The sequence below is a fragment of the Pongo pygmaeus genome, chromosome 2 (assembly GCF_028885625.2).
Source record: "Pongo pygmaeus isolate AG05252 chromosome 2, NHGRI_mPonPyg2-v2.0_pri, whole genome shotgun sequence".
NCBI classification, from domain to species: domain Eukaryota; kingdom Metazoa; phylum Chordata; class Mammalia; order Primates; family Hominidae; genus Pongo; species Pongo pygmaeus.
Genome location: NC_085930.1, coordinates 129,585,826 through 129,612,996, shown reverse-complemented (window position 1 = coordinate 129,612,996; position 27,171 = coordinate 129,585,826). Strand labels below are relative to the sequence as shown.

At 37.7% G+C, this 27,171-nt stretch overlaps 1 protein-coding gene across 12 annotated transcripts in view; it reads right to left on the bottom strand.

Annotated features, from left to right (window-relative positions):
• Positions 1–27,171, bottom strand: part of THRB (thyroid hormone receptor beta) — a 371,664-nt gene that overhangs the window by 163,727 nt on the left and 180,766 nt on the right. For 5 of the 12 annotated variants that reach the window (XM_063662111.1, XM_063662110.1, XM_054483650.2 and 2 more), the window contains exon 3: positions 9,688–9,833. The exons of the other annotated variants lie outside the window; for them this stretch is intronic. The gene's annotated coding sequence lies outside the window, so the exon portion shown is untranslated. The remainder of the gene's footprint in view (positions 1–9,687; positions 9,834–27,171) is intronic. 12 annotated transcript variants of the gene reach the window in all.

The following is a 27,171-nucleotide window of genomic DNA, read 5'->3' as shown; positions in this document are numbered from 1 at the left end:
TCCAGCTCTTCCTGGTCAACTTGAAAGGGAGAGAAGAAAACTAACTTTCAACAGGAGAGTTGTCCCAGCTTTCTGCAATTCTAGAGAATGTTTGAGAATCTTTATTATCAGAGCATTCTTTTGATGGCCTTTAAAATGTTTTTGGGGTGATGTGGGGAGCAGGAAAGTTTGAAGGCAGAACCTGATGTTGCACTGTAGGAAAACAATTCAAATGTAGGCTCCTGGACTGATTAGATCCAGTTCACTTTCTATTGTCAAATGATAAATTCCCATCCTACTTTGGCGTGAACTTTAAAAGGAAACACCAGTAGCCAAAGGCCAAGAAGAGAAAGGAACAACATTTACTCATATAAATACTGAACACTGCCAAGCACAGAATTTACTGTGCACTTGTCTTGGATTTTCTCCACATTATAGCTTCACAAAAGCTGTGGTTCCAAAGTTGCACTGAATAGGATTCTGATTTGGTACATTAACACATCATGATACCAGTAGCACCTGATACGTGACTTCCTCTAGGTTTTAAGAGCATCTTTTATTCTGTCCCAAATCCAGAAGGCAAGTTTTCTACCAAGTGGCCAGAGCAGGACAAATTGTGACCCAAGGTAGTAAAAGGAAGGCTGGGTGAAGGCCAAGATGTGGATGAAGACAGCCAGTGGCTGGAAGCCCAGAGAAGTCTCAGTTCCTGGCTTTAACAAGAAATGAAGTATGATTGGCAGCTGCAGAGCCAGGCTTTCTAAACCAACATTGTGAGTTTTCCACTGTCTATATCTGAACTATTTACATATTCCATACTACCTAGAAAACAGGCTAACCTGTTGTTCTCAGCTGAGAGTCGTGCTTGGACACAAAGTTCTAGAACTAGGTTCTGCAGGATTCTGTCTACTTTCTGTGAGTATGTGACTGCTCTTTTTTTTAACCCCTTGTTATTTTTTGGCTGAGGCTGTCCTCCATTAATAGTTTTAATACCTGTTTATTTCCACTGCTATTAAAAAAAATTTCTGAAGGCTGCCAAAGGATGTTTTTACCGTGTTCCCAGCAATGAATAGTCCTGCCTTTTTCTGCCGATATAAGCAAGCCTGTGATTGACTGCCAAGACTTAAAATTCCCGGGTTGAATCAAGTACACTAAAGCAGTGTTTTTCAAACTATGGGTCCCAACACATAAGTGGGTTGTGAAATCAATTTAGTGGGTAGCAAGCAGTGCCTTTTAAAAAATGAAATAAAGTAGACTGGAAAGCGTCAGTTCACTGCATTTGTTAAGAGTTAGGATTGTTTTGTGAAACTTTTGTTTGATTTACAAACACACACCATTTGTATGCCTGGTCGTTATGTAAAATGTATTTCTTACTGTGGGCTGTGGTCATCAATTGGAAAGCCACTGCACCAAAGCAATGCCAGAAACACTGAAAGAAGTGACTTGCTTAAGGAAATAAAGCCCTTCTGATTTCTGACTGTTGTCCAGAGTGCTGGCTAAGAAGAGGGAGGGGATGAGGAGCCTCATGAAAAATGGACAAGAGCCCAGTGTGGGGTTTCAAGCCAGAGCTTGCTGGCCAAATGGGAAGGCTGGCAAGTGGACAGACAAGGGCTTTATTACTGTTGCCTATTAGCTGCATGAATACTAAGGAATTTTTAAAGAAATGAAACACATAGGATTTAAAGCACCAACAAGATCTTTAGGTAGACAACTTCACTATGAGAAAGATGTTTCATAAACTGCATCACAAATTTCTAAATGTTTAGTAAAGACAAACACAAGTTCAAGTGTGCTTGGATGCATATTCTTTTAGGTTAAAACATAAAAAATTGCCAACATTCAGTCATTTTAACCTACAAAAATGGCAACTTTGTATAGTTTTCCCTTCAAAGAGATTGCATTCCATTTTTTTTTCTTCAGGTAAACAGCAAGTGCATCAGTGTCTACTTATCCACTTACCCATCTACCTATCCATCCCTCTATCAGTCTTTTCTTTTTTTGGAGTTGAGGAGGGAGGGACCAAGAACTAAAATACAAGTTGCCTTTCAGAAATGACATGAAAATTAAAATAACACTTGGCTTTTTATTATAGCAGCTACTCAAAGAAAACCTAATTATTTTGAGGAGTCTGTTTCTTGGTTATTGGATATTAATTGCAGCCTAGGCTAAAATATCTAAAAGGCTGTCACATTTTTTCTTTCATGAAATCTCTCTAACATATTTTTAAATACCCTGAGACTGAAGTCAATCTCCCTACTTACTGACATGACTAAAAATTCATTATATCTATATCTATACCTGAGAGTATTGGGATGTCCCTAGCATGGTGACAAACCTCAAATCTCTTCACCTTTACTTATAGATTCCCCCATCCCCAGCAAAGGCCTCCAGTGTCTTTCACTAAAAACCTCCTTACTTTTAAAGTCAATGCCTAGCTCCTCTCTTCTGATTTTTAACTGTGGCAGACAACATTTACTCTTCTGGACATTATTTCCTATAGAAAAGAAATGAATTAGGTTGTGCTTTCCCTGTTTCCTCAGCCACCCAGAGACATGTCTGCAAGGCAATAAAATTTTCCATAGTGTCTGAGCTGCAAAAAATGAGCCAAGAAAAACCTCAAAACACTAGCAGAAAGAAAAATATTTGGTGCTTAGTTACATTTCTTTTGAGATATGAAGGGGTGGGGTTGGGGGGATAAATCTTTCAGGAAGTTTACTGAGTTACTTTGACTAAATGCAAGGCCTGTGTCTCTCTTGGGCCATACATTTGGAGTGTCTGCCTGCTATGTTCTGCAAACAACTGAGAGGCACCAGGCCGAGACCCTCTTTGGGCCTATCTGAAATGTCTGAATTAACACGGGAGACATCTTGTAAACAAAATGCTCTCTCAAGTCAGCATCATATCCTGGGCACGTTCACTGTAAACTTCAAAAACTGTACTCAGCATTTTGAAACAAAATGATTGTGAATCGAAGTTCCTCCCTAGTTATATTCAAAGGACTTTGGTCATTAAAGTTTTGATTTTCTGAACTCAATTCAGTTTCTCCTCCAAGAGACAGGATGCACAATCAAGTGGTTAAAATACCTTAATTAATTAGATATTAGGGGAAGAAATGTATTTTTCCGACAAGATGGCCTGATTTTTCTAGCAATTGTTGATCCTGGGATGGCATTAAAATCAGTCACAGCAGCAGAATTGCATAGTAATGACTAACCTTGAAACCTTTTTCTTGGAGACCCCAAAGCAGTCGTCTAGCCCTAGAAGCTAATATTTTTCTATGCTCTGCCAGGCATGAAATAAAATACCTTAAAATAATTCTTGGAATTTTCTTGACTAACTTGACTGTAGGGAGGTGGCATCTGTTACTCAAGTAAGATGTCCTGTTCTCATGAATTTCCATACCAAAGAGGAGTGGTTCAGGCAGATCAACAGAGCCCAGGCTTTGGGACTACAGAGGACTGTGCTTAATTAAGCAAAAAACACTAATTGATCCCCTCCAACACCCCTCCCATTTTCCTTAATATACCTTTCCACACCTTACCACTTGAGAGCGTTACCCAAAAGAGAGATCCACAAAATAGGTTCCTGTCACAGCCTTCCTCTCACAATAGGAGATTAGAAGCCAGGTTCTACTTGAACTTTGTAATTTGGATTTAGTAAACTAAATTCCTATGATGCAGCAGTTTAAAGACTTTAGAAGAAAGACACAGAAAATGGGAGGCCTTTTGAATATTGAGTTCTGCCACTTCCTTTTATTAGCAAATGACTCAGGGCTCTGCCTAGACATATTTAAATATAAAGTGCAAACTCCTCTTTGCTTTCAAAGCTTCATCAGTGTTTCTGTGCGCATATGAGTTATTGTCCAATGTCCCTTGGCATCTGTGGAGGATTGGTTCTAGGACCTCCTTTGGACACCAGAGATGCTCAAGTCCCTTATACAAAAGGGTATAATATTTGCATAAAACCTACAGACATTCTCCTATATGCTTTAAATAATCTCTAGATTACTTATGATACATAATGCAATGTAAATGCTATGTAAAGAGTTGTTATACTGTATTGTTTAGCAAATAACAATAAGAAAAAAGGCTTATGCATGTTTAGTATGGATGCATTTATTTTCCCAAATATTTTCAATCCATAGTTGGTTGAATCCACGGATGCAGAATCCATGGATATGGAGGGCTGACTGTACATTTCTTGCAAAATAAAACTGGGGCTCTTTTGCACATTGTCAACAAGACTGCAAATTAGTTCAACATTTTGGCAATATCTGAAAAAATTCCAAATGTACATGCCTTTTGACACTGTGATTCTACATCTTGGAATTTATCCTGCGGACATAGTCATTTATGTAAATATATATGTATATGTATATGTATATGTATATGTGTATATATATATATATGTTCATTGTAGGTTTTATGAAATTGCAACATTCTGGAAATAACTTAAATGTCCATTAACAGAAGACTCAGTAAATAAATTTTGGTACATCCAATCATTCAATGGACTAATATGTGGCTGTTGAGAAAAAAGAGTAACATAAAGTGAAAGTTATATAGAGAGGTATGAAAAGGTGCCAAATTTTATTATTTAAGGAAAAAATTTAATCTGTGTTAAATTCAACGTGTGTGCACATATTTGTGCTATGTCTACAATATTTCTGGTAAGGTGTACAAGAAAATGAAAAAATGCAACTAGTGGTAACCTATAGGGAGTAGGGCTGGAAGATAAGGAGGGGGCCTTCTACATTTCATTTTATATCCTTCTGAACTGCTCAATGTTATTACTATTTTTACCATAAACATGGATTGCTTTTACTAAAATGCTTTTTTAAGTGCTCCAGGGCCATAGTAGCTGTAAAAATTAAGTCTTTCAGTCCCTAGAAGCATCAGGGACACATCCAATTCTAATATTTGTATTTTTAGGTGGTGGCGAGGCTCTGAACTGAGATGTAGGTGCTGACCCCAAAGTGTGTTGTGCTGGTGCCCTCCTCTAAGCTCCCTGTGCTCTCCACTGTGTGCATCACCTTGTTTCAAGCCCTTCTTCCTGGCTGGATGTTAAGCTTCCTGCTGGGGGTCCGGAACCATCTTGTCCTCATTAATGACTCCCTGGTTCTCAGCACTGTGCCTGGCAAATAGTGGACTCTCAATAAATCTTGTCGAGTAAAGAAGTCAGTGGTCTCATTTCAACTACAGTTCTAACAGGATAATTAAATGTTAGAGTTAAGAAAATCAATAACAATAACAGAATGCTATAACCAAGGGATTTTAGCTGCATGTTTGAACCAGATCCCTCGGCTCCTGGGCCCTCTCACTGATCTATGGCAAGGGAATCTTGGACTATATAAAACATTGGGGTCCCATAAACTACACTGAGGCATTTCAATGAAAAAAAAAAAACAGAAGTTTGGCTAAAGTTAAAAAAGTTTAATTTATTTAAAATTTAGTCAATTTTATCAATTTTCTAAAAATAGCATTTGATAGAATTTCTCAGCTGCAAAGTTTTTGTTTGTTTGTTGCTCATAATTTTTTGCACCTGCTACCACTCACTGGTCTGTCCCAGAATCAAGTATAAAATATAAGCTGGTTTTACCCAAAATTAGCCATGTTACTTTTAAAAGTTCCTGGCATCATCATTTTGGGGTGGTCTGAAAGGGTATCATGACTTCTACAAACTCTGATACCTGAATGGATTTGAGAATGTTGAGACGTGTTGATCATTAAGCTATTGAGTTTTCCCTAGAATGTGAAGTCACCCATCCCAGTATCATTCAATCATACTGCAGAGTTCTCCCTTCCTAGGCTTTGCCCCTAGAAAGAGAAAGAAATGAAAATCTGGAGAAAGGAATGAAAGTCAACTAGAAATGCCTTTCCCCTTCTTACTAAGAAAACTCTAGCTCATTATGGTAATCTGTCATTTTATTTAAAATTATATACTATGTCAAACATGCAAAAAAGAAAAGAGGACAATATTGCAAAATCCAAGGACATGCTACCTCAATTAATCAAATTGTATCATTTTGCCATAATGCTGAATTTAGTGTTTATCTGTCCCATGAACATTTTTATTCTGTTACAAAGGTATAGTAATCTATTCTTTTACCAACTAAAACTTTCAATAAAATGAGGCCAAATGAATTCAGTTCACTCAAATGGAATTTGGGTATAGGGTATAATTTCCTGAGCATGGCCTGATTACATTCCCAAAGGCCATCTAGGGTAGGGAGGCTTAACTAAAATAGGCTGTGTCCAGGTTGTGATCAGTGCAGCAAAGCAGATGCCATTGTGGCGGCTGCAGCATCAAGTTTAGTTTAGACTCACTGTTAATTACCCACCCTACTCAGACTCTTTCTTACCATCCATCTTCTTTTCCTCCAGAGTCTGAAAATGCCTGGTACTTGGATTTCCAGTGTGGTAGATTGTTTCCACAAATGGCTGCAATAATCACTGCCACCCTGCATGTCTCTGGCAATGTGACTTTGCCATTCCTTTCATCAAGAGAAGTGGACTCCTTCTGAATTGAGCTGACCCTGCAGCTTGCTTTGATCAACAGAGTGCATAAGTGACACTGTGTGGCTTGAGACTATGTTTTAAGAGGTTTTGTAGTTCCGCTTTTATACTCTTTTGGAAACCAGCTACCATGTAAGCAGTCAGACCATCCTGAGGCAGCCAAGCTGTGAGGAAGCCCAAGCTAGCTACACGGAGAGACCATGTGAAGAAAGTTAGATGCCTGGCCAACCCCCAGGTCATCTTGGATGTTGTAGCTCCAGCAGATGCCACGTGAAGCAGAAATACCACATTGCTGAGCCCAGCCCAGACTGAAGAATCATGAGAGGTAAAAAATAGTTGTTTAAAGCCACTAAGTTTTAGAGTGATTTGTTACACATTATTGAGTAACTGACTCACCCAACCTCCCTTAATGCTAAGGTATGAGCACATGACCCAATTCTGGGCAATTAGATGTAAGAGGCAGTTTGCTAGTGGTAGTATGAGGACGGTTTCTGGAAGAGATATTTTCCTTCCTGTAATGAAGACACATGTGATGAGACACTGCTTCTCTTTTGGTCTTTGGATGTGGCTGTGTGAACATATGCTGCCTAGAGAGGTGACCCTGAGGGGACAGCCTGGGAACAAAAGGCAACACGGAGACAATGGTAGGGCAACAAGATGGAGGGCACCTTGATGATCTGTCATGCCACCCAATTAACTAAATTAAACCAACTACCTCTGGAATTCCTGCTTTGTGAAGGAACTCCATTAAGTCATTTTGGGTCTGGAATTCTGTATTTCAAGTCAAATGACACAAATCTTATTTATTTGACTCTAGGGAATAGCAAGGAAACTTTCCCTTAATGCTAGCAGCATGCTGCTTTCTAATAATACACTGGCTCTCAGCACAATCATCCAAGGTGCTAAAACAAACAGGATAGAGATGTCTTCACTGAAATGTAAGAAATCACCTGTGAATTCAATAATATCCATGTTAGCTTTCTGAAATACTATGTCCAAAAATGTCCCTGTAACTATGACATCAACTCAAATTCCTCACATAATTATATTTTAAATGCTGTCCTAGGTCTGAAAACTCACCACCTGGAAACCCGATTTAAATATATAAGGGGGGCTGATATTCTTTATAGGAGGTCAAACATGGGCACAGCATTGTATTATTGAAACTAGCTCAAGATAGAAATATGAAAAAACATTTCACAACATTTGGAAAAGCCAAGTAATTAATATCTAAAGATGGTAAGTGATAGCCCTAACCACATGCATGTATACTTAGAAGATGAAAGAAGGTACATTTTTCTTTGGGGACTATTTTACTATACAATAATACAGTATACAATTACTAGGGCAGGCATTTAAATAGGCACAAATGTGTGCATCTGAGGTTATTGATTAGTATGCAACTTCTTCACCTGACATTAAATTGAGTGATTGAATGGTACTTTTTACTGTGACATAGCTTAGTGTTTTGACTTAAGTACAAAGACAAGTTTTTGTTCAGAAGTTAAGTTTTCCACTTAAGACAATTATTGTGCCACGATTTTTTTGCTTGCAAATTTTATTTCAGTAAGTTTGCCTGTATTACACTACTTAATGGCTACTCTGCACTTCTGAATTCAGTTGAAACTTGCTAGCCCTCTTCATTTTCTTTGGCTTAGGAAAACCCTATATCACAGAGTGTTATGAGGCCAGCTTGGGATTCCTGAGGCTTGGGTCTCAGGTCTAGGCCAACTATGAATGCTTGGGTCAGTCACTGAACTTCTCCAGCTGTCAGGTTCCCTATCTGTAAAGGGATGGAATTTATCAAGCGCTGTCCAATAGAACTTTCTGTGATAATGTCAATGCTCTACATCTGCACTTTCCAATATGGTAGCCATTAGCCCTGTGTGGCTACCAACCATTTAATTTTATTTAATTTTATTAATTTACATTTAACCACCTTTGGCTAGTGGCTGCAGTAATGGACAGCACAGATAGGTGATCTAGGTCCTTCTGATCTAAAGATTATTTGCTCCTCCTACCCCAAATTTCCACTTAGTTTTCTCTTACCTACCTTTGCCTGTGTAACAACTCTCCAGTCTTTTTATTTTACTTAGAATTAAAGGTCATATATGCCTTTATTGCCATTCCAGCCTAGAGTCAAGAGCTTAGAATTAACTATAAGCATTAACCCACTTCTTGAAATGCAGAAAAGGACCAGCTCTTAGAGGCTCTTTGATCTTCCATTAGAGCTCAGTTGGAGAGTCAAGAGTTATTTGGATGGAATAAGATCTGACATTTATTGAGTCAAAAGGCAGCGTTGATGTGGCTTCCTATTTTAGGATAATGTCAGCTTCGGTTAGAAGCTTTACTTTCCAAAGCTCCTGCTAATAAATATGGCCACATTGTTAGGATGGGCAATTCTTTTGCAAACACCGTCTACTGCAATTATGTGGTGTGACCCCTACTATGTGCCAAGGCACAGGACTGAGTTCAGAGGCTGAGAATATGAGTAAGTTTCCCTCCAGTAATAAAAGCCTAGGTCTAACAGAAGAGCCTGACCAGAAGATAAATATTTATAACACACTGTGACACATCCTATGACCAATACGTGAACAAAAGTGCTGTAAGAGTATGGAGAACAGAGCAAGCCCTGTCCTCCTTTCTGGTGAGCCGGGAGAGCATAAAGGAGGTATCCTGTGGAGGGTGATCAGGAGTTAACTCCAGCACCAAGGAGGGGGAGGACGTTCCTGGCAGAGGAGCATGGCTCCTTAAGGGATGTCAGTTAAATAGGGCTATCCACACACTTTAGGTTTGAGTTTCAGGGAACTCAGCAAGAACTGAGTACTGATTTTGTGACTTCCTGCCGAAGAGCCCTTTAGCAAGATGATTTCTCAAATAGGTAAAATGATTCAAACTTTGGGTTCTGAATCTTTGCTGATTTCAAGGAGCAACTTTCACTTCCTTGATAAACAATGAGTGGCCCTAGTACTTCTAACCCCATTTAACTCTACCCGTATAGTATGAGAAATCACAAGGCATATCTGAGGGAGGACATCTTTTGAAGGCACTGAATGCCAGCTAGAATCCATGGGTTAGAAAGGAGACAGTGAATTAATGAGAAGTGTAAGTGATGAGTGAGTAATAGGAAGCATAAATTTTTCCATCAAAACAACCATTTCTTATCACCACAGAGACTGATTCTTGGAATACATACCTTACTTCCAACAGTCTAATGCTAACCTCTGTGAATAAGAGGCATTCAGTCTTCAAGACGTTTGTTTTTCTGCATTTCCTCTTCCTACAGTGAAGTCACTGGGGGCAGATGAAATATAAAATGCTGGAGTTTGCCTCTCTGGCGAGCTGCAGAAAGGAATTTCTGCATTATTGTGATCATCTATTTAATCGTAGCACTTAGTTGCTTATACAAAGCAGTTCTCCTGTCCTTGCCCCTGCCATTTAGAAATTTACAGGCTAAAAAGAGGATGATGACCCAGACGAGTTATGAAGGCCCTATAAACAAATGCATACTCATTACAGAAACATATAGTAAACATTTGCCTTACGTGGCATCCACAGGCCAGGTAAATGGTGGGATGCTGGCGGATTTGTCTTGAGGCAGTTAAATGATGTGAGGTTCCCTCACTGTTCTCACCTGCTGTTGATAAGTAGCTATAACAGACTTCCAAGCTCCTTCCCTCTGTTTTAGAGAGCTGTTCCACACTTGATGCTGCACATTATAATCACCTGGGAGCTTTAAAAAACCTGGATGCTCAGGTCACACATCCCAGACCAATTAAATCAGAAGCTGTGGGTTTGGACCCAGCCCATAATGCATTTTAAATGCCTCAGGTGATTCCAACTTGTAGCATGTGTAAGGGCCTGTGCTTTAGACTTCAGAGCAGTGGCTCCTAACTTCTGAATTTAAAAAATACACATTTCTAGGCCCCACCCCAGATCTACTCAATCACCATCTCTGGGGGGCAGATTTTCATGTTACTTTCTAATAAACTCTTAGGTCAGTTTGATTCCAGCCCTTAGTTGAAAACCTTGTTCTAAAGCATTGAATTTCTATTTCTTCTTTGATGTTGTGCATATGAAATGTGAGAACATTAAAATAGGTCCATTAAAGACTACATAGAGGATATTTATTTATTTATTTTGGTTTCAACTTTTTATTAAAGTGTCACTTACTTAAAAATAGACACATGCAGAGATTGAAAGTGAGTGCCTTGATGAAGGATCACAAATTGTGTCACTGGCACCCAGATCAAAAACCTGAAGCTTACAATCCCCTACAATCCTTCCCTTCTAGGTACTATCCACGCCCCATGGGAACCACAAACCTGATTCTAACATTTCTCCCACCTGAAGTTTTATTTGTTCCAGTTCGGTACAATTGCAGTAAAGTTGACTTAATTTCATGCAAATAATTATTCAGATATAATTAAGAGGCCAATAGTATTTTGAGGACAAATGGCCTAACACATCTTGTATTGCATTTGTTCATGATTATTTTAAACAAGGAAGAAGAAAACGAGGCCAGGAAGAAATACTGTCTCTGATTTTCATAGATTGTTAGTTACTGGGTACAATTTTCAAATACTTTTTACCCTAAGCCTTGTAACAACTCTGTACAGATAAGAATTATCGTCATCTCTACTTAACAGACGGAAAAATAGAGCCTTAGGGAGGAAGTGAATTGCCAAGATTTGGCCTCATGTTCCTCTTACATGGAAGGCCTTTCCCTCCATTGCTGCATGCACACTGTCTCTCACCTTTGTAACCAATTGAGGCTTTAGCCTCCTGTAAAAAATCAGCATGAAAAAGGGTCTCTAGACATGATTATGGATTGTGACTCATTTGATTGTTTTTTAAAAACTCATTCCAAAATACTTTATGAACTATAGTTCTCAAATCACATAGATAAGTTTTTTAAGTTAATATTTTTTTTCTGCTTAGAAAAGTAATTCAGGCCGGGCGCAGTGGCTCATGCCTGTAATCCCAGCACTTTGGGAGGCCGAGGCGGGCGGATCACGAGGTCAGAAGATCGAGACCATCCTGGTTAACACGGTGAAACCCCGTCTCTACTAAAAATACAAAAAAATTAGCTGGGTGTGGTGGCGGGCGCCTATAGTCCCAGCTATTCGGGAGGCTGAGGCAGGAGAATGGCGTGAACCTGGGAGGCTGAGCTTGCAGTGAGCCGAGATAGTGCCACTGCACTCCAGCCTGGGCGACAGAGCGAGACTCAGTCTCAAAAAAAAAAAAAAAAGTAAAGTAATTCAGTTTCACTGCAGAATAAAATAAAAATGTAGAGGAAACTAAGAATCATGCATTATAACTAAGGGTTCTTTAAAAATAGGAAAGACCTTAAAGAGCCTGGGCTGTGTAGTTCTCCAGCCTTGCCTGGGGGAAGGAGAATGAGTAACTTGATCTTTGGATGCTTTTCAAGAAATTTAATGTGAATAACTTATTTCTAGGTGTCCTGTAGTTGGTACAGATCCGATGCTGTATCCTACACAACATGCAAAAAATTTGAAAAGATCAAGAACTCTATCTGATCTGTTTTTCACAGATTACCAAGTATAACTGCATTTCTCCCACAATTTTTTAAAACAGTTCCTGTGATCATAAAAACTTTCTTTTTTTTTCCTATTTGTTAATAGAATTGGCTGAAATTGTGGATTTAGAAATTTATCATGAGTACATCTGAATTCTTAACAGAAATACAGAAATTCCAGGAAGCCTTGAGGTTTCTGGGGAAGTATGCTTTTTTTTTTTTTTTTTTTTTTTTTTTTTTTTAGCAAACATACCAGAGTTTATACCTTTAAATGCATGTGGTTTTCTCTGGAGGAGGAAGCAGTGTACTTTTTCAGTGTGTTCCTATTGCTGAAAATACTCCAGGGGAATTACAGGAAAGAGGAGCAGGACAGCTTTGAGCTGCACATCCCAACACTGACTCTCAATTCCTAGACTAAATGGCATAAAATTTTTCTCACTTACTCAGCAATGACTCTTCAAAAGCCACTGATTACATCTCTAGATCTGTCCAGTCAACACAAAACAATATTTTCCCTATGCCTGAGGGAGGGCAGAACACTTTGCTACTCCTGGAATTTAGCATATACTCACAGGCAGTGCCACCTCCTCACCTGAGGCTGAGCAACCAGAGACCCAGGGTGGCTGGTTACACGTGACTTTGCTCAGTTACACCAGGAATTAAGGACAAAGTTGATACACTATTCCAGGTGTCGTGACTCAAAAGAAAGGAATTTTTTTCACTTAAATCCTCAAACATGGATTCTTGCATGATCTACCAACCACTCTGGCCGTGATAAAACCTGATACTCATCCATCCATGTAGTTCTCAAATCTCTATGTATACAGTATATAATATCCATGATACAGGTGCACCACATTTATTTCCCAACTATTCCCCAATTTCTGGGCATTCGCTTGGTTTCCAGATTCTTCTTTCCCTCCCTACAACAATGATGCAATAAAATTCCTGTACACAGAATCTTGCATATCAATGCTTTTATTTTTATGGGCTAGCTTCCAAAAGCTGGGTCATATATGATATCTCTCTGTGTTTTTTATTAATAGAGCTTGCTAGATTGCTTTTCAAAAGTTCAAAGACCACAGGAATGTATTAGACTCCCCCCATCTCTTCATCTAACTGCAGTGGTGGATATTATCACTCCTTAGAAATATTTGCTAATTATTTTTTAAATTTGTAATACATATATTTGGTAGATTTGTATTTGGAATATATTACAAGCTTGTATATGTCAATGAAAAAAGTTAACATTTTACTAATTTGATGGGAGGGGTATCTCATTGTAGTGACTGAATGGTAGACCCCCAAAAGATATGTCCATGTGGTAATCCCCCAAAACTATGAATATGACCTAATTTGGAAAAGGAGTCTTTGCAGATATAATTAAGGATCTCTACGTGAAATTATCCTGGCTTATCTGGCAGGCCCTAAACTGAACGACAAGTGTCCTTATAAGAGATACACAGAGGGGAGACACAGGGAGAAGAGGTGAGGGCCATGTAAAGATGGAGGCAGAGACTGGAATTACACATTCATAAATCAAGGAACACCAGGAGCCACCAGACTCTGGAAGAGATAGCGAGGGATTCACTCCTAGAGCCTTCAGAGGGAGTGCGGCCCTCTCAACACCTTGGTTTCAAACTTCTTCTCCCCAGAACTGTGAGTATATATTCCTGTTGTTTTAAACCACCAAGCTCGCGTAATTTGTTACTGCAGCCCTAGGAAACTAAATATACTCATTGTTACCATAAACTTTTGTGTTTGTCTGAAAACTTCTGAGGTTGAGTGTATTTTCATGTGGTTTTAATGATCATTTGAATGTGCTTTTCTGTGAGTTAACTACCCATATCTTTTCCCCATTTTCCCTACTGATTCTTATGAATGCTGTGACAATGCAGACATTAACACTTTGCCACATGTTGTAAGACACCTATCTAGCCTGTATTTTTGAGTTTGTTTATGATATGTTTGGTCATGCAATTAAAAAAATTACATGGTACAGTATGCTTATCTTTTTATCTATCCCTTATTAATTAGCTCTGTATTGATTATAAACATTTCCCTGACACTTGGGTTATAAAATTATTCTCCCAAATTTTCTCTAAAATGTTTGTGGTGGGCACAAAGATGGTTCCCCAAAAAGTCCATGACTTTATTGCCAGATCCTGTGAAAATGCTATCTTACATGGCAAAAGGGACTTTGCAGATGTGATTAAGGGTACAGATTTCGAGATGGGGATATTATTCTGGATTATCCTGGTAGGCCCAATCTAGTCACCCGAATCCTTGAGCGGCAGATGTCACTATGGAAGAAGGGTTGGAGAGATGCAACATTGTTGACTTTGAAGATGGAGGAAGGAAGCCAAGGAGTATGGCTGACCTCTGAGAATGTCAAGAAAGTTGATTCTCCCTCAGAGGCTCCAGGCTGAAACCTAAGCCCGGTGAAGCCTGTATCAGACTTCTTCCCTACAGACTGCAAGGCCATAACTTGGTGTTGGCTAAGCCGCTAGGTTGGTGATAATTTGTTATGGCAGCAATAGCAAATCAATACATGTTTGCTGCTTAATTTAAATTAATGTGTACCATTATCCACCTATCATTTACTTTTGAATGTATTAGCAAGTAGGGCTACAACCGTTCTAGATGTACCCTCCAATCTGTTGTACTGATCAATTTGTTTACTCCTTTGCCAATATCCAGTTGTTTTGATATAGTCACTTCTACATGTTCAAGTACCTGGTAAAAGACAAGTTAGCCTCCTCTGTTCTTGTTTTGTTTTTTAAATAGTTTCCTTGGGTTTTTACAGATTTTGTTTTATGTCCTCTAAATAATCATTTCTTGTTGTATCTTATTAAGTCTTTTAAAATTTATGTTGTTATGGTAAAAATTCCATCTCCATTTGTAATTGATAATTCTTGTAAATAAAGTGTACCACATACAACGGTGTCTCAAGGCCTTTGAACTTGCTGTTCACTCTGCCTGAACTGGAATGTGCTTGTCACAGTTGTCTGCACAGCAGAATTTGTCACGAACCTCAAGTTTCTGCTGAAATGCCAACTTATTGTAATTGAAGCCCTCCCTAATCACCTCATAGAAAACAACACACCACTGCCTGCCATCCATTCCATCAGCTAAGCATTTACTATACTTCTTCTCTGGCTTTGTATTTTTCCCCGTAGCACTTGCCACCATCTGGCTTACCTACTCATTTATTTTCCATTACCCCCAACTAATATATAAGCCCTATGCAGAAAATGATTTTTTTCTTTTGTTCACTACTGTATCTCTAGGGACCAGATGAATGCTTATTATTCAGTGAGTGTTTAATAAATATTTGTTGAATGAATGGCTATAAAGAAGACTTACTGATTTTTCTACATTTATTTTTTAGTCCAACGGCCTTGTCAAATATTCTTACTGATTGTTGCACTCCAGTTTTTTACTGGAGTCCTTCCACTCTTAGAGGTATACAATCACATCATCAACAAAAAAGGTAATATTTCTCATTTGGTTGTATTCATTATGCCAATTACCTCTTGGCCCACTAAAATCACAGGGACCCCTGAAACAAAGATGAATAATGTTGGTGGAAGCAGAGATCCTTATTTGTTTTTCACTTGATAAAACAAATACAAAGAAAAAACAAATACAGAGACTCCTCCCTGTGTCTAGGCCCTGTGCCATGAATCTTTGCTGTGAATCTTTGCAGTGCCCTCATATTTTGAATCTAGGCTTAGTGAGGTGAGTGTTTGGGCGAAAAGGTGGTCAGCAAACATGATGCCTGAAAAGTGCTTCTCACAGTAGACTTGCTCTTGCTTCTCGGCCGCTACCTGGGCTAGCCTGCTGCAGGAAGAGAATATGTTGTGGAGTTTTTCCAGTGTTCTAGTAGAGGCCATCCTCAATCAGCCCACAGCTAGCCAGCCCCAGACAGCAGACATGTGAGCATGCCCAATTATCATCACAGAGCTGCTGAGATGATCCATAGCTGACCACAGACGTGCAAGCAGGCCCAGCCGAGATCCCCTGATCCCCACTGTGAGCCACACATGTTAATTATCACTTGTCACTGAAGTTTGATAGTTATATGCAACATTACTGGGACAAGAGATAATTGATACATTCTCTTATGTCTAATTTTACCACAAGGAGCCTGAGAGTTTTGCCATTAGAATTCTGTTACTTGTTAGTTTTTGGTGGATAGTCTTCATCATGTTTAAGTGAAACAGAAAGATACACCGACTAAGTTTTTTAAAAATAGCTGCTGAATTTTACAGATGCATTTTCTACATGTACTTTTATAATCTTTTTCCTCCTTTAATTTATTGATCAGACAAATATTGATAGATTTCCTAATTTTTAACGATGTTTAATTCCAGGAATAAATTTTTCCTGATCATAGAGTATTCTTTCTTTTGAGATGGCTTTGGAATATACTTGGTAATATTTTATTCCAAAGTTTGCCCTTATGTGTATATGTGAAATTAGCTCATATTTTTTTTTAGTCTGTATTTTCTTGGTCAGATTTTAGGATAAAGATTATATTAGCTTTGGGAAATGATTTTGAAACTTTTGGAAGTGATCAAGGAGCCCAAATACAAGAAAGGACATAAATATTTGGATAACATATTCTACACACTCAATCTAATAGATTTGTACACAGAACTCACATCATATGAGTTAATAAAATAGATTTCTGATTGTCCATGGAATATTAATAAAATATAAATCACAAGGTTAAAATGAACACCTTTTTTTAAAAGTAGATATTTTGATAGGATATAATCTTAGATCGTAAGCAAAGAAAATTGATTTTAAATAAAGCAATAGCTAGTAAATCTTATCTACTTGAAAAATAAGAAACATCCTTTATAATAGCTCTAAGATTCATGAGAAAAGCAAAATTAAAATCATAAGCTATCTAGTATCAATAAAAAAGAGAATATGTTCCATCCAAAGTTATGAAACACAGCTAAAGCTATACTCAGAGGAAAAATGTGTGGCTTATAGCTATAATAGCTTCATTACTGAAGAACTAAGACGTTAACATAGTACTAACCTTAGTAAGTTTCATGAAGAACAAAAATATAAACCTAAATAAAGTATGAAGAAGGAATTAATAAAGATAAATGCTGAAATATAGTGGAAAACAAAAATAGTAGAAAGAACAAATACATTCAAAAGCTGGTTCTTTTATAAAATATATAACCATCTTATGAATATGATTAAAGGAAGAAGAGGGGGAAATACTAGGATTGAGCAAATAGAGAAAAACATGCACACAAAAATGAAAATGATTATTAAGAAAGTACTAGAACTAACCCCATTGTAATAGATGTGAAACCTAGAAAAAATGGATGATTTCTTAGCAAAACAGAAATTAACTGACCCAAGAGGAAGCACTAAAATGTAATAAGAAGAGACAGAAACGGCGATTAAAAGTCTATCATTTAAATGGGGGGAAGAAGTATCAAGATTACATAATTTCACAGCTGGGTTCCATTTAACTTTTAAAGAACAGATAATTCCAATGCTATTTAAACTAGTCTAGCCCATTGAAAAAGATGAAAACCTACTGAGTTCATTTTATGAATTATATAGATCAGTGGTTCTCATAGTGTGTTTCCTGGATCAGCAACATCAGTGTCAGTATCATATGGGACCTTGTTAGAAAGGCAGATTATCTGTCCTCCCCCGAGACCTACTGAATCAGAAACTCTGGGGTTGGGCATCCAGGAATCTAAGATGATTCAAGTGCATGCTAAAGTGTGAAAACCATTGCTGTAGAGGTAGCTGGCCTACATTTTATATACAAAAGGCTACAGGTTGGGTAGGGGTGGTGGACGTAGCATCAACACCCTAGGGTTGGGACTTCCTCTAGCAATAGAAGTTGCATGTGTAGGGTAAGGTCAAGCGGGATTACAATTACAGTGTTAATATTAGCAGCTGCTTATATAGTGGTAGAAATCATAAGTGGTAATTGATCCAAAACTAATTTAGACATGGCCATTTGCATACTGCATTCTCGTTACCAAATGAGAAAAAGTATATTTTCATTGTAAAAGCAAACTGGTTATAATGGGATGGAAGCATTTTAATATATTTTAATAGTGACGTAAAGAGGTATGTGAGTTTCACACCACAAACTTCAGGCATTTCACATCCATTCTTATCCCATTTCCCTCTGTATCTACCATAAAAGTATTATTAGCTCAATTTTTTAGATGAGGACAGAAAGGTTCAGAAAATTTCAGGAACTTTCCCAAGAATACCTAGTTCTATGCAGCATTCAAAATCAGGTTTACCTTCCTCTAATCGTGCCTTGGCATCTCCTACTAAACTTCTTAGAACTTTTTTTCCAAGACTGGGCTGACTCCCAAGAAATCTGAGTCTATCTCCTCCCCCAATGGGCTTCTAAAAGTGTTTCTTCCAACAGATAACAAACATACTTCCTCCTCTTGCTAATTTAGACATGTTTCAAAGTAAAAGTCCTTCAATTTTTGTTGTTGTTGTTGCTTTACCTCAGAAACTAACAAATCTTTACCCAGGCTATATAATAGAAACAATTTTAATATTAATAGCCCAGTCATTTGAAGATTAAGGGCCTAGGGTTTGCTTTGGCATGCAGAAGGAATATTGGTTACCTGCAATTCTGGTTTTCGGAAGGTTCATAACTGTAATAGATAGCAGCTCCCCCGAATCTAAATTTCCTGGCACATGCCAGGCCTGCACTGGAAAGCTCAGATTTCCCTGCTTCAGACCACCCACAGGGAGGAGGCAGGAATCTGTCAACAGTGTGGTCTCCTCTATAAAGCTGCCTTCCACAGAGGGCTCTGGTTCCTCACACTGAGATGCAGTGCACAGGCCAAGATGATTGGGGCGTCATAAATATAGATTCTCTGAAAGCAGGAATTATAAATGGGCTGGGGAACAAGGGAAAAATTACCCCAAAGAAAAATAGCATAAATATTCTTTGTATTTTCCTGCATGTATCTGGCTAAAATCGACTCTAGGAATGGTGGTGGCTGCATCACAAAATTTGCAAGGTGATCAGAACAACTGGTCTCAGGTTTTTTTTTTTTCTAAGGCATAGCATACTTTGGCTACTGGGTCAAGAAACAAAGTGTTAGGCTTACACCATCTGCCTCCGGCCCATTGTTCAAAGTCTTTGAATTGGCACATTACTGTACCTTGCAGAATGTGATACACAACCCTGTAACCATGTAGGGTTAGAGTTTGATGAAACTTCTCAAGAGAGCTAAAATCTATCTGGATGTAAACAGTTTTCTCTTTACTTTCCTACAATTAACTGATAGAGTTTAGTAATCACTTAGGTAGGCACACTATTTATTAGGAGCCAATTAATTAGTCTATCATATCTCATTCTAAAAAAAGTCATATTTTAAAAGCAAACCACAATTACAGATCATTCTTTTTTTCTCAAAATAAAAAAATGAATCATATGAGAGTTCTTGGCTGTTTTTATAAATATAATAATAAATTATAATAAAATATTAATATTACTTTCTTACTTGGCAATGATTTTTAATTAAACTAAACAAGTATATACTCACTGATGTTGGCAAGCAAATTTTGATATCCTACGCAGTGCCATGTGTATGCTGAACACTATCTGAAACCATGAATTATTTTTAAATTTACTGAAGAGAAACAACATGGTAAAGTCTGAGCTAAAGTTTATTTGTTTAGAACATAAAAGGAACACACACTCATTGGAGAAAAAATTTAAACTACAGAAAAGTATTAAAAAATCACTAGTAATGCAATTATTCAGATCTCTCAATTCTTATTTCCTTTAGTTTTTTATGCATCTGTTTTTTATATAGTTGAAATTCTATATAAATTCCCTTCTTATTTTTTTCCACCTAACATCATAACTGAATCATTTTCCCATGCTATATAACCTTTTCATAAACAGCACTTTCAATGACTTTATATACTTCACCATGTAGATATAACATTAAATATTTAACATTCTCCTATGGAAAGATATTTGGCTGATTTCCAAATACAAATAATGCCACAAATAACTTTCTGTGCCAAAATTTATTTCTGAATTCTGGATGATTTTTTTTTAGGAACTATTTTCAGAAGTGTTCCAGAAGATCCCAAAATTACTGCTGGAAAGAATATGAATAGTTAGTATACTATTGATATGACTGCAAATTGCTGTCCCAAACCATTTGCTTAAAGGGTCCTTCAAGAATTTCCCTGTGACTTTGCCCTGTCCATACTCAAAGATTTCTGCCAGGTTCCAGTTGACTTGAGCTGAAGTATAAAAGGCTGCCTCCAGGAGTTTCAGGCCATTAGCTAATGGCCTGTTTCCATAGTTCACTGTGGTTAAGTTAAGACTATGAGTCTATATGGGCAACCACTGAAATAGCTTTTGTTGCCATCGCTGCTGCCTCTGTGAATTTTGCCCACCCGGCAAAGAAAGTGAGAGGTTGAGTTTTGAAGAAGGGCAGGCTGTAAGTTGTCAGAAAGGTAGCGGAAGGGATATTAGGTAGGACTATAAAATAAGAACCACCATGGCACATGTTTACCTATGTAACAAACCTGCACATCCTGCACATGTACCCTGGAACTTAAAATAAAAGTTGGAGGAAAAGAAAAAAATAAAAATTAAAACAAAAGAAGCTCTAGGCAGCTGAACTTACTAAGGGAGATAGCAAGGAGATAGAGTGTATTAAAATAATGATATTACCAATAACAATAATGGTTAGAAACATAGGCATAACTACTACCAAAGTGCAGGCTTTAAAATTTGGAATTCTATGAAAGAATTAGGGAACCTTAACAATACAAGGTTGGGGCGTTATGAAGGTTTTAAGTGTCTTTGCCAAGCCTTGTTTGATGTCCTACGATGTAAAATCACTGGTGGATACAGAACATCCCCCTCTTTTGAAATATAAAGTAGAGTAGGTAGCTAAATAGGCAGAAATCATTTTGGAGTGAATGAAATCTTTGTTATAAAAACAAATAGAGAAAAGTAAATTTGAGGCATGTGAAAAACTGCCTTGTTAAATGGGAGAGTGGAAAATTGTTTTATTAATAGGTAGATTGTAATCTTTGGTCTTTTGTGTAGATATGTACTTAGAACTCTATACTTACATTTTCAAATTTGTGTTCTTCTTTAAATACACCATAGTTAACACTTTGCCCATGGTATAAACTCAATGAATATTTGCTCAATTTTAATTGAATATGTTTTCTTTCTATAATTATTTGAATTGGAAATTTTCTAGGCCTTTGAAGTGAAACTCTTCTTTATTTATGGAGTAGGTGCATGTTCCCCTTTTGTTTTTGTGCCTCTATCAACCAAAAGTTCTAGAATCTTTCTTCCTGGGAAGGAAAGAAATAAACTGTTTATTTTCTTTGCCATTTAAACTGCCATACCCAAGCTACTCAGGCCCCAAACAGAACCTTTGCCCTTGCTACTCCCTTTGTTTGGAAAGCTCTTCCCTACCCTTTCCTCTGGCTCCCGTTTTTTGGCCAGGTCTAGCTGGAATACTGCTTCATCAGAGAGGCGATCTCTGACCACACAGCGAAAGTGGGTTCTACCTCCTTGTACTTCACATTTTTGTTATTTTCTACCTTACCTCCTTGGCCTTTTTGTATATGTATTATGATTTAAAATGATTCATTTATTTAAGTATTTTAAAACTCCAATATTTTTCAAACTTTATAAGTTGATAATGAGAAATGTTTTACATTGATTCATGCACACACACACACATAACTGCAACAATAGTTTGACAAAACAACACGCTTAAGAAGTGTTAGCGGAATAAAGTTGTTTCTTTACTCTCTTTGAGTTTGCTAATTAAAGGAACAATCACAAAAGCTGTTTGTATCCCATTAACTTGATCTCATAACCCACTAACAGGGTGCAATCCAAAATTTGAACTATTGAGTTGTTTTCTGTCTGTTCTCCCCACCCCTTCCCTTCAGCCTACAGAAAAAATGTAAGTTCCATGAGGTAATAAAATTCTATTGCATTTGTCTTATTTCTGGTACACAGTTGATATTCAATAAATATCTTTTGAACAAATCAATACATAAAAATGAATAATTAATAATGTCTAAGTTCATCTTCCTTATTTTGTTATGCTTTTAACTAAAAATAATTATTTAAGTTGGAGCATCGTTTCCTTTTTTGATAAAAGTATTTTTGGAATCTAATTTAATTGTTCAGGGATCCATTAAGCATTTCAAGGAAGATACTGACATTACTAAATTGTTCAGCAATGCACAGAATTTGAAAATACACTTGAAAAATAGAACTTTGATATAAACTTGTAAAATACGTAGGATGTATTATAAAACCACTGATTAAATAAATTAAAAAACTCCATTTCCCTATTCAGTGCTGTGTTGGGTAGAAAAGGGGTAAGTGAACAAACAAGTGGAAAAGAAAGTTAAGGAAGAACATAGAGAAAAGGATTGCTTTGCGCAGACATCTGGCTTTGCTTCCCCAAAGCTATTGAGTACTGGGGCAGGCAAGTGAGCTTGCTACCCTAAATGGGAGCCATATATCACATTGGAAGCTCCATGTCACAATTCTATTCTACTTGCAAAATGTTTCTCTGTGTGCTTATTTAAAATCTCTCTTTGTCAATGTGATATTCAATCATGCTACTACTTACTGTTTAATCTTTGTGAACTTGGGAAAAAGGAATTCTGTTCAGAGTAACAAACTTTTCATGTGACTTATAAATTGTTTTCTATCTATAAGAATTTTCCATGATAGGAAACGATTTACCAATAACCTTTGCTTTTTAAAAATAAAATGATGTACTTTGATTTCATTTCTTAAAAGGGAAAGGAAAACAGAAGAGAGAAGACTTTCCTTTAATTCAAAATCTTTCTTTACGTAAACAACTACTTCTTCCAGAACTTCAGTGACCACTCATTTGCTCTAGAGCAGTGATTCTCAAACTTCAGTGTGCATCAGAATAATCTAGAGGGCTCCTTAAACATAGATTGCTGGGCCCCATCCCTAGAGCTTCTTTCTCAGTAGGTCTGGGTTGGGGTTATAGAATTTGCAGTTCTAACAAGTCTTTAGGTGATGCTGATGCTCCTGATCTGAGTACCACATTTTGGGAATCACTGCTCTAAAGCAATGATTCTTAACTAGGGGAAATTTTATCTCTCAGTAGACACTTGGCAATGTCTGCAGACATGGGTGATTGTCACCATTGGGTATGGGGTTTCTCTATTGGCATCTAGTGGTTAGAGGCCAGAGATGCTGTTAAATACCCTACAATGCACAGGACATTCCCCACCACAAATAATTATCTGGCCCAAAATGTCAATAGTGCTGCTGTTCAAAAATCATGCTGAAAAAGGAACTCTCTTTCTCATGGCAGGACATTGTTTAACAAGAGTTTAAGTAATATGTAAAACAAGAGCTACTTATTTCAGAAGCCTTCAACTAAAGTGGGATGATGTCACAGACATTAATTGGGTGGTGTCTCAAGCAGATATCTATGGTCATCTTTCTCTGTGTCTGTCTCTCCCACATTCACAAGTCCATTAAGCTTATAAAACACCACACAGCCTAGACACTTACTCATCCAAAATGTAAATGAGGATCTGTGTATGGCTGAAGAGGGATGGGAAGCCAGCTGGAATGAGGAAACACTTTTATTCCTCAAGGGGCCACAATCACTTTGTCCAACGTAGATAGAATTCCGATTGAGGAAAATGTAAATCCCAAGCAGGACAGAAAATGGAGTTGGAAAGGCTTTGCAGTTAACTAGAAGATGCAATATTTCTTTTAAATACTGTGTATTAATGAAAGAAGAACTTGCTTGACATCTTGGCCAGGGCTTAAGCAAAATTAGGAGGGCTTCAATGGTTCTCTATGATGCCCTCTTGTCTCTCCTCTCCATCTTTCATAGACTCTTCCATCCATCTATTTTCAGAATTTCCAGAGCCCATGCTACAAAGAAAACCTGATCTTAGATTAGAAAACAGAAAGGCATTTCACTAGCAGATGTGACATCTCCCTATCTTTCCCTAAGCCCCTTTTTTACACCTGAGTCCGTATCTTAGCAAATGGTCCCCTGGGAGGTGGAAACTTAGGAATCATTCTTATTGTTCTTTTCATTTCTACCCCTATGTCATCCAGTTAATCTCCAAATGTTGTGAATTCCCCTTTTTAAATTTCTCTTCTGGACTCTTCATCCTTGCTCCTTCAATGTTGGTTCATACCAACATTATTTATCACCTGGATTATAGAACAGCCTTGCAAATGGCCTGCCAATTTTAGCCCCTCTTCATACTCTATCCAGACTGAGCTGTCTACAACACTTATGTAATCTCACTGCTTAAAACCTTTCATTTACTAGTAATAGGTCCAAAGACCTTGCAATGGCTTATAAGGCTTTGTACACACAGGCCACCAATTACTTCTCATACCTTGCTCCTCTTCTCTCCACTTCCTCCATCTTGCCATTGTGTTGCAACCATCCTGAACTTTTCTGGGTTCCATGAAAGTGTCATGTTTCTCCTTAACACTGTCTTTTTGCATGTGCTGTTTCCCCTGCCAAGAAAACTTGAATGCTTGCCCTTGCCTTCTGCCCTACTTCCCACTATTTCAATTCTCAGTTAAATGTCCTTCCCTTGGGAAGCTTTCCCTGACCTCTCAAGTCAGAGTTAGGTGCCCCACCCATGTGTTCTCATGGCACCTTGTAAAACTCCTCATTGTAATTATCTTCTGTGGTAATTGTCTGGGTCCCCAGTAGTCTGAAAAGCAGCAAGAAAGTAGAGTCCTCATGTCTATTTTCTTTTTATTTTTTTCATCATCATAGCTCTTGTACCTAGCACTGTACCTGGCACAGAGTAAATACCAACCTTACTTCCTCATAGGTGGGAATTTAATGAAGTATATTATCCTGGAAAATAATTTAATGAAACTGGTGAAAGAGCTAAGTTTTGAGATACAAAAGGTTCCTTCCCAGAGGTCCTTGAAATCAAACCATGCTTCCTACGTATATGCCCACATTTGTGTGGCAGAATCATTACATAAAACCGAGCTCTTCTGCTGATTTTGAGAACTGATCTCCTTCTATAGCCTTCAATAATTTTCACATTCTTTTTTTCTCTATTGTACATCTACCTAGATCAAAGAATCATAGGAAGCCAGCGTGGCTCAGCCATGGTGAGTGAGGGGGAGAAGAAGAGGGGGTGAGATCTGTGAGTCTGGGCCACATCACACAGGGCCTTGTAGGCCATGTGGAAGAGCGAAGATTTTATTTTTAGTCTAATGGAAAACCTTTAAAGAGTTTAAATCACCGTGGTGACTTCATCACTCTGGCTTCTTTGTGGAAAATGGGTTGGAGGATGATCCAAAAGTCCAAAGAGAGAGACCAGTTAATAGACCATTGAAACATTTCAAAGGGAGGATGGTGGCCTGACCCAGCAGGACAGAAATGGAGATGGTGGGAGTGTGCAGACTCAGGATCTATTTTGGAGGCAGAATAGGTAGGAGTTGCTGAGAGTTTGGATTTGGGGGTGAGGGAAAGAGGAAGCAAGTATGATTTCTAGGTTTTGGGATTAAATACCTGGGTGAATGGTGCTGCCATTTACTGAGATGGGAAGACAGCACCTCCCAATTTTCAAGGCTCAGCTCAGTCCTCACTTCCTCCATGAAAGCTGTCATCAGCTCCAATCTCCAACTGTCTCTCTTTCGTCTCAACCACTTGGGAAATCATTGCCTGCACCACTCATCTTTTCAGGAGTATGTGCTGAACTCCTCAACCTAGCTCACATTCCTTGAAGGTGAGGGACCCCTTTCACATCCAGCAGTGCCTTGGATGTAGTGCTCCATCAAATTTGCTGCTTGGGGAATTAAAGACAATTCCCATGTAGCAAACATCCTTGAAGCTGCTAAGAATATCCTGCCACCCACGGGACTAAATGTTCACATCCTCCAGTTCATATCTCAATTGAACATTTTAAAAAGCCCATTACCAAAAGCCATTGAAAAATATGTTTCTCTCTAGTTCTTAAAGAAAGGCATTTAACGTCTATTATACACTCTATTATTATTTAGTATTATCCCTTTTCACTTGATATACAGTTACTTTTCTTCCCCATTATTAAGTATTACCTTAAAATGCAACCTCATTTCCTCTTGTATTAAATAGAAATTGAGGATAAGTTTCTCCTCACTGAAAACACTTTGAAATATTTCAAGTACATTTCCTTTTCTACACTGTTCATTCACAGTTTGGTTCAAAAGCTTTTTTTTAAAAAAAAAAAACTTTAAGATACCATAATATCACCTTTCAGTTCATTTTTAAAGTTTTTCAGAAATATAAATCTGATGCAAATTTGGAATTAGACATTTATTGTAGCTTCCCACACAAAGCTAGAATGCTGTCTATAATATTCTTAACAGTAAAAAGGGAACATAATCATGAAGAACTTATGCAGAGGCAGGAATTAGGCTTTTTCTTGTTCTTTTCAATTCTTGACCTTTGAGAATTACTAAGAAAAGTATATTTTTGTTCATAATCTACTGTAGTACTGAGACAGGTGTTTTATACACCTGCTGTCATTTAACTAGCCCAATCACCTAATGATAGATTTTTATCTCCATTTCACAGATATTTGGCAGGATTTAATGATTTGTCTGAGGACACACAGCTAGAAGAAGCAGGTCTGCATCCAAATCCAGGTCCTGGTGAATCTAAAGCTCGAGGTATTTTTTCTACACAATTATTCATTCAGACTATAGGGATGAGGGAGGGAATCACCTTAGGAAAAGCCTAGTTCCATTGCAGCAATAACCAAACTATTTGTAAATTCTTCCTTAAATCAAGCCAAATCCTGAAATTTTTATTCACTGTTGGTCCTACCATCTAAAACAAGAGATCTTTAAATGTATTTTACAGGGTCCTGTGAGATCCCCACTATTATGTGGCAATTTTGCATTTTATAATAAATGTATTTTCTGAGGAGAGGTCTTTTTTTAAAAAACATCAGACTGCCAAAGGGATCTGTTATCCCTCTTTCTCAAAGGATAAAACTCTTTTCCTGAGGGAAATACAGGACAAGTGTCTTCCTTGCTCTGTGCTTCAGTCCTTCTCATGCTTAAAAATAGCTGTAATCATT